Below are 7,695 nucleotides of genomic sequence, written 5' to 3'. Positions count from 1 at the left end.
AGAGTGGCAATAACTTCTAAGATTGTAGACGTGATGTTGTGATACGTCTCCAACGTATCGATAATTTCTTATGTTCCATGCATGTTTTATGATAATACCTACATGTTTTATACACACTTTATGTCATATTTATGCATTTTCTGGAACTAACCTATTGACGAGATGCCGCAGTGCCAGTTCCTGTTTTCTGCTGTTTTTGGTTTCAGAAATCCTAGTAAGGAAATATTCTTGGAATTGGACGAAATCAACGCCCAGCATCTTATAATTCCACGAAGCTTCCAGAACACCCGAGAGGCACCAGAGGAGGGCCACAGGGCCACCAGACGCCAGGATGGCGCGGCCAGAGGGGGGGCCGCGCCCCCCTATTGTGTCACCGCCTCGTCAGCCCTCCGACTCCGCCTCTTCGCCTATTTAAAGGTCCCTGACCTAAATCTTCGATACGAAAAAAGCCACGGTACGAGAAAAGTTCCAGAGCCGCCGCCATCGCGAAGCCAAGATCTGGGGACAGGAGACTCTGTTCCGGCACTCCGCTGGGACGGGGAAGTGCCCCCGGAAGGCATCTCCATCGACACCACCGCCATCTTCATCACCGCTGCTGTCTCCCATGAGGAGGGTGATGGCGTGTAACTCACACGCTCGTTGGGAACCCCAAGAGGAAGGTATGATGTCGTATAGCAGCAGGTTTTCCCTCAGTAAGAAACCAAGGTTTATCGAACCAGTAGGAGCCAAGAAGCACGTTGAAGGTTGATGGCGGCAAGATGTAGTGCGGCGCAACACCAGGGATTCCGGCGCCAACGTGGAACCTGCACAACACAACCAAAGTACTTTGCCCCAACGAAACAGTGAGGTTGTCAATCTCACCGGCTTGCTGTAACAAAGGATTAGATGTATAGTGTGGATGATGATTGTTTGCAGAAAACAGTAGAAACATTATTTAATTAGATTGTATTCGATGTAAAAGAATGGACCGGGGTCCACAGTTCACTAGAGGTGTCTCTCCCATAAGAAATAGCATATTGGGTAAACAAATTACAGTTGGGCAATTGACAAATAGAGAGGGCATGACAATGCACATACATGACATGATGAGTATTGTGAGATTTAATTGGGCATTACGACAAAGTACATAGACCGCTATCCAGCATGCATCTATGCCTAAAAAGTCCACTTTCAGGTTATCATCCGAACCCCTTCCGGTATTAAGTTGCAAGCAACAGACAATTGCATTAAGTATGGTGTGTAATGTAATCAATAACTATATCCTCGAACATAGCATCAATGTTTTATCCCTAGTGGCAACAACACATCCACAACCTTAGAACTTTTCTCGTCACATCGTCCTGCATTTAATGGAGGCATGAACCCACTATCGAGCATAAATACTCCCTCTTGGAGTTACTAGCAAAAACTTGGCCAGAGCCTCTACTAACAACGGAGAGCATGCAAGATCATAAACAACACATAGGTAATAGATTGATAATCAACATAACATAGTATTCTCTATTCATCGGATCCCAACAAACACACATGTAGCTTTACAGATAGATGATCTTGATCATGATAGGCAGCTCACAAGATCAGACAATGATAGCACAATGAGGAGAAGACAACCATCTAGCTACTGCTATGGACCCATAGTCCAGGGGTGAACTACTCACACATCAATCCGGAGGCGACCATGGCGGTGTAGAGTCCTCCGGGAGATGATTCCCCTCTCCGGCAGGGTGCCGGAGGCGATCTCCTGAATCCCCCGAGATGGGATTGGCGGCGGCGGCGTCTCAGTATGTTTTATCGTATCGTGGCTCTCGGTACTGGGGGTTTCGTGACAGAGGCTATTTGTAGGCGGAAGGGTAGGTCAAAGGGCGTCACGAGGGGCCCACACCACAGGCCGGCGCGGCCAGGGCCTGGGCCGCGCCGCCCTGGTGTGTCGCCACCTCGTGGCCCCACTTCCTTTCCCCCTCGGTCTTCTGGAAGCTTCGTGCAAAAATAGGACCCTGGGCGTTGATTTCGTCCAATTCCGAGAATATTTCCTTACTAGGATTTCTGAAACCAAAAACAGCAGAAAACAACAACTGGCTCTTCGGCATCTCGTTAATAGGTTAGTGCCGGAAAATGCATAATAATGACATATAATGTGTATAAAACATGTGAGTATCATCATAAAAGTAGCATGAAACATAAGAAATTATAGATACGTTTGAGACGTATCAAGCATCCCCAAGCTTAGTTCCTACTCGTCCCGAGTAGGTAAACGATAACAAAGATAATTTCTTAGTGACAATGCTACCAACATAATCTTGATCAATACTATTGTAAGCACATGTAATGAATGCAGCGATCAAAACAATGGTAAATGACATGAGTAAACAACTGAATCATAAAGCAAAGACTTTTCATGAATAGTACTCAAAGACAAGCATCAATAAGTCTTGCATAAGAGTTAACTCATAAAGCAATAATTCAAAGTAAAGGTATTGAAGCAACAAAAAGGAAGATAAAGTTTCAGCGGTTGCTTTCAACTTGTAACATGTATATCTCATGGATGTTGTCAACAAAGAGTAATATAACAAATACAATATGCAAGTATGTAGAAATCAATGCACAGTTCACACAAGTGTTTGCTTCTTGAGGTGGAGAGAAATAGGTGAACTGACTCAACATAAAAGTAAAAGAATGGTCCTTCAAAGAGGAAAGCATCGATTGCTATATTTGTGCTAGAGCTTTGGTTTTGAAAACAAGAAACAATTTTTGTCAACGGTAGTAATAAAGCATATGAGTTATGTAAATTATATCCTACAAGTTGCAAGCCTCATGCATAGTATACTAATAGTGCCTGCACCTTGTCCTAATTAGCTTGGACTACCGGATCATCGCAATACACATGTTTTAACCAAGTGTCACAATGGGGTACCTCCATGCTGCCTGTACAAAGGTCTAAGGAGAAAGCTAGCATTTTCGATTTCTCGCTTTTGATTATTCTCAACTTAGACATTCATACCGGGACAACATGGACAACAGATAATGGACTCCTCTTTAATGCATAAGCATGTAGCAACAATTAGTGTTCTCATATGAGATTGAGGATATATGTCCAAAACTGAAACTTCCACCATGATTCATGGCTTTAGTTAGCGGCCCAATGTTCTTCTCTAACAATATGCATGCTCTAACCATAAAGTGGTAGATCGCCTTTACTTCAGACAAGACGGACATGCATAGCAACTCACATGATATTCAACAAAAGAGTAATTGATGGCGTCCCCAGAAACATGGTTATCGCACAACAAGCAACTTAATAAGAGATAAAGTGCATAAGTACATATTCAATACCACAATAGTTTTTAAGCTATTTGTCCCATGAGCTATATATTGTAAAGGTAAAGAATGGAAATTTTAAAGGTAGCACTAAAGCAATGTACTTTGGAATGGCGGAGAAATACCATGTGGTAGGTAGGTATGGTGGACACAAATGGCATAGTGGTTGGCTCAAGGATTTTGGATGCATGAGAAGTATTCCCTCTCGATACAAGGTTTAGGCTAGCAAGGTTATTTGAAACAAACACAAGGATGAACCGGTACAGCAAAACTCACATAAAATACATATTGTAAACATTATAAGACTCTATACTGCCTTCCTTGTTGTTCAAACTCAATACTAGAAATTATCTAGACCTTAGAGAAACCAAACATGCAAATCAGATTTTAGCATGCTCTATGTATTTCTTCATTAATAGGTGCAAAGTATATGATGCAAGAGCTTAAACATGAGCACAACAATTGCCAAGTATCACATTATTCAAGATGTTATACCAATTACCACATATATCATTTTCCAATTCCAACCATATAACAATTTAACGAAGAAGAAACTTTCGCCATGAATACTATGAGTAAAGCCTAAGGACATATTTGTCCATATGCAACAGCGGAGCGTGTCTCTCTCCCATACAATGAATGCTAGGATCCATTTTATTCAAACAAAACAAAAACAAAAACAAACAGACGCTCCAAGTAAAGTACATAAGATGTGACGGAATAAAAATATAGTTTCAGGGGAGGAACCTGATAATGTTGTCGATGAAGAAGGGGATGCCTTGGGCATCCCCAAGCTTATACGCTTGAGTCTTCTTGATATATGCAGGGGTGAACCACCGGGGCATCCCCAAGCTTAGAGCTTTCACTCTCCTTGATCATATTGTATCATCCTCCTCTCTTGATCCTTGAAAACTTCCTCCACACCAAACTCAAAGCAACTCGTTAGAGGGTTAGTGCACAACTAAAATTCACATATTCAGAGGTGACACAATCATTCTTTATACTTCTGGACATTGCACAAAGCTACTGAAAGTTAATGGAACAAAGAAATCCATCTAACATAGCAAAACAGGCAATGCAAAATAAAAGGCAGAATCTGTCAAAACAGAACAGTTCGTAAAGACGAATTTGTAACAGGCACCAGACTTGCTCAGATGAGAAAACTCAAAACTAATGAAAGTTGCGTAAATATCTGAGGATCACTCAGGTAAATCGGCATAATTTTCTGAGTTACCTACAGAGAATTAGACCCAGATTCGTGACAGCAAAGAAAACTGTTTCTGCGCAGTAATCCAAATCTAGTATCATACTTTTATTAGAGACTTTACTTGGCACAACAATGCAATAAAACTAAGATAAGGAGAGTTTGCTACAGTAGTAAACAACTTCCAAGACTCAAATATAAAACAAAATTACTTTAGTAAAAACATGGGTTGTCTCCCATAAGCGCTTTTCTTTAACGCCTTTCAGCTAGGCGCAGAAAGTGTGTATCAAGTATTATCGAGAGATGGTGTATCAATATCATAATTTGTTCTAATAATAGAATCAAAAGGTAACTTCATTCTCTTTCTAGGTAAGTGTTCCATACCTTTCTTGAGAGGAAATTGATATTTAATATTACCTTCCTTCATATCAATGGTAGCACCAACAGTTCGAAGAAAAGGTCTTCCCAATATAATGGGACAAGATGCATTGCATTCAATATCCAAGACAACAAAATCAACGGGGACAAGGTTATTGTTAACGGTAATGCGAAGATTATCAACTCTCCCCAAAGGTTTCTTTATAGAATTATCAACAAGATTAACATCCAAATAACAATTTTTCAATGGTGGCAAGTCAAGCATATCATAAATTTTCTTAGGCATAACAGAAATACTTGCACCAAGATCACATAAATCATTACAACCAAAGTCATTGACCTTCATCTTAATGATGGGCTCCCAACCATCCTCTAGCTTCCTAGGAATAGAAGTTTCGCGTTCTAATTTCTCTTCTCTAGCTTTTATGAGAGCATTTGTAATATGTTTCGTGAAAGCCAAATTTATAGCACTAGCATTAGGGCTCTTAGCAAGTTTTTGTAAGAACTTTATAACTTCAGAGATATGACAATCATCAAAATCTAAACCATTATGATCTAAAGCAATGGGATCATTATCCCCAATGTTGGGAAAAATTTCAGCAGTTTTATCACAGTGCGCTTTAGCTTTTAGCAGCTTTCAGTGCTTGCTCGCTTTGCATTAGGAGTAGAAACATTGCCAACACCAATTATTTTACCATTGATAGTAGGAGGTGCAGCAACATGTGGAGCATTAGCATTACTAGTGGTGGTAATAGTCCAAACTTTAGCTACATTATTCTCTTTAGCTAGTTTTTCATTTCCTTCTCTTTCCCACCTAGCATGCAGTTCAGCCATTAATCTTATATTCTCATTAATTCTAACTTGAATGGCATTTGCTGTAGTAAAATTTTTATTTTCATTATCCCTATTAGGCATAACTTTCAATTTCAAAAGATCAACATGAGCAGCAAGACTATCAACTTTAGAAGCAAGTATATCAATTTTCCCAAGCTTTTCTTCAACAGATTTGTTAAAAGCAGTTTGTGTACTAATAAATTCTTTAAGCATGGCTTCAAGTCCAGGGGGTGTATTCCTATTATTGTTGTAAGAATTCCCATAAGAATTACCATAGCCGTTGCCATTATTATAAGGATATGGCCTATAGTTGTTACTAGAATTGTTCCGGTAAGCATTGTTGTTGAAATTATTATTTTTAATGTAGTTTACATCAACATGTTCTTCTTGTGCAACCAATGAAGCTAACGGAACATTATTAGGATCAATATTTGTCCTACCACTCACAAGCATAGACATAATAGCATCAATCTTATCACTCAAGGACAAGGCTGGAAAAAGCGCTAGGCGTAAGCGAGGCGGTTGGCATTCTCCTAGAGACTAGGCGATGCTTAAGCGCTCTAGGCGTAGCCTAGGCGGGAATAGTTTATACCATCAAGTGTGTATGGGTGTGTATATTGGTTATTATATGTGAATACACATTAATCTAGAGCATGTAAATGTGTAAATTTCTAATAACTAGCTTTAGAATAATGCCGATCTAGCTCGTTAGTGAAGTATGGCATAAATTTCTTATTGAGGAAGACACTTTCTTTGTTGCACTGCCTAGACTCCCGCTTATGCCCTAGGCGAGGCGTTTGTCCATCGCCTAGTGCCTAAGCGTGCTTAAGCGTTGCCTAGGCGTCGCCTTGTCCAACAGAGCTCAAGGAAGAGGTTTCTTCGACAGAATTTACCTTCTTACCTTGTGGAGCTCTTTCCGTGTGCCATTCAGAGTAATTAATAATCATATTTTTTTTTTGAAAGGGAAGACTGTGAGGCAAAAAGCCCCACAGCAATTTATTACCAAACTCAGCACATATGTACAAAAAGCAAAAGGATGGGGGAGAAAAGAGAGATCCTACCTGTACAAACTAACAAAAAGTTCTTATGTCTACTGTATGCTGCCTATCCAGGCTACAAAATTGTCAAGATGCTTTTTCTTTATCCTATGCTCAAGCAAGGATACATCATGCAAGAAATTTCTCTTCCATCCCATAAACGAAGGCCTTTCTCCTTGAAAAATTTTCTCATTCCTTTGCTTCCATATGCTCCAACATGCTAAGATGACTACCTCCATAAAAAAAGGTTTACCAAATCCTATCTTAGCCGAAGAGAAGATTGTTTGCACCTCCTGACCAGATGGCCAATAAATTTGCAAATAGTTCCAAACCCTCTGACTATAATTGCATTCAAAAAACAAATGGATTCTATCTTCATATTTTCTCCCTGGACAAAGCACACAATGTGTATCCTCAGTTACTTTCCAATGCCTTCTTTGCAGCAGATCTCTGGTGTTCAAACGATCATTGAGAAGTAACCAGGCAAAGAACTTATGCTTCATAATGCAGGATGACTTCCAAATCCATTTGAACACTGGAATGACTGTGACTTCTGCAAACAGATGCTGATAATATTTAGATGCAGTGAAAGTTTTACCCCAACTATACTGCCAGACATCAGCTGCCACAGATAAAGGAGAACTTGCCATGACCTGTGCAACCTGCTGAAACTCCTCATATGCCTGAGCAGACAGTGGTAAGTGAAACAGCTCTGCAAATACTGGGCAGTCATAAACCTGCTTTGCTGTTAAATTAGGCTCCTTTACATATGAATGCAATCTTGGAAACCTCTGCGCTATAGGCTGCACTGACCCATCAAACATCCAACTATCACTCCAAAAGAGAAAGGTATCCCCCCTACCAGGCAACACAGTAGATATTGCCCTGAATTTGTCCAAAAGCTTGCAAATATCCTTCCACCAAAAG

Source organism: Lolium perenne, chromosome 3 (assembly GCF_019359855.2).
Source record: "Lolium perenne isolate Kyuss_39 chromosome 3, Kyuss_2.0, whole genome shotgun sequence".
NCBI classification, from domain to species: Eukaryota; Viridiplantae; Streptophyta; class Magnoliopsida; order Poales; family Poaceae; genus Lolium; species Lolium perenne.
The sequence above is the reverse complement of the archived record's forward strand: the minus strand, read 5'-3'. Positions refer to the sequence as shown.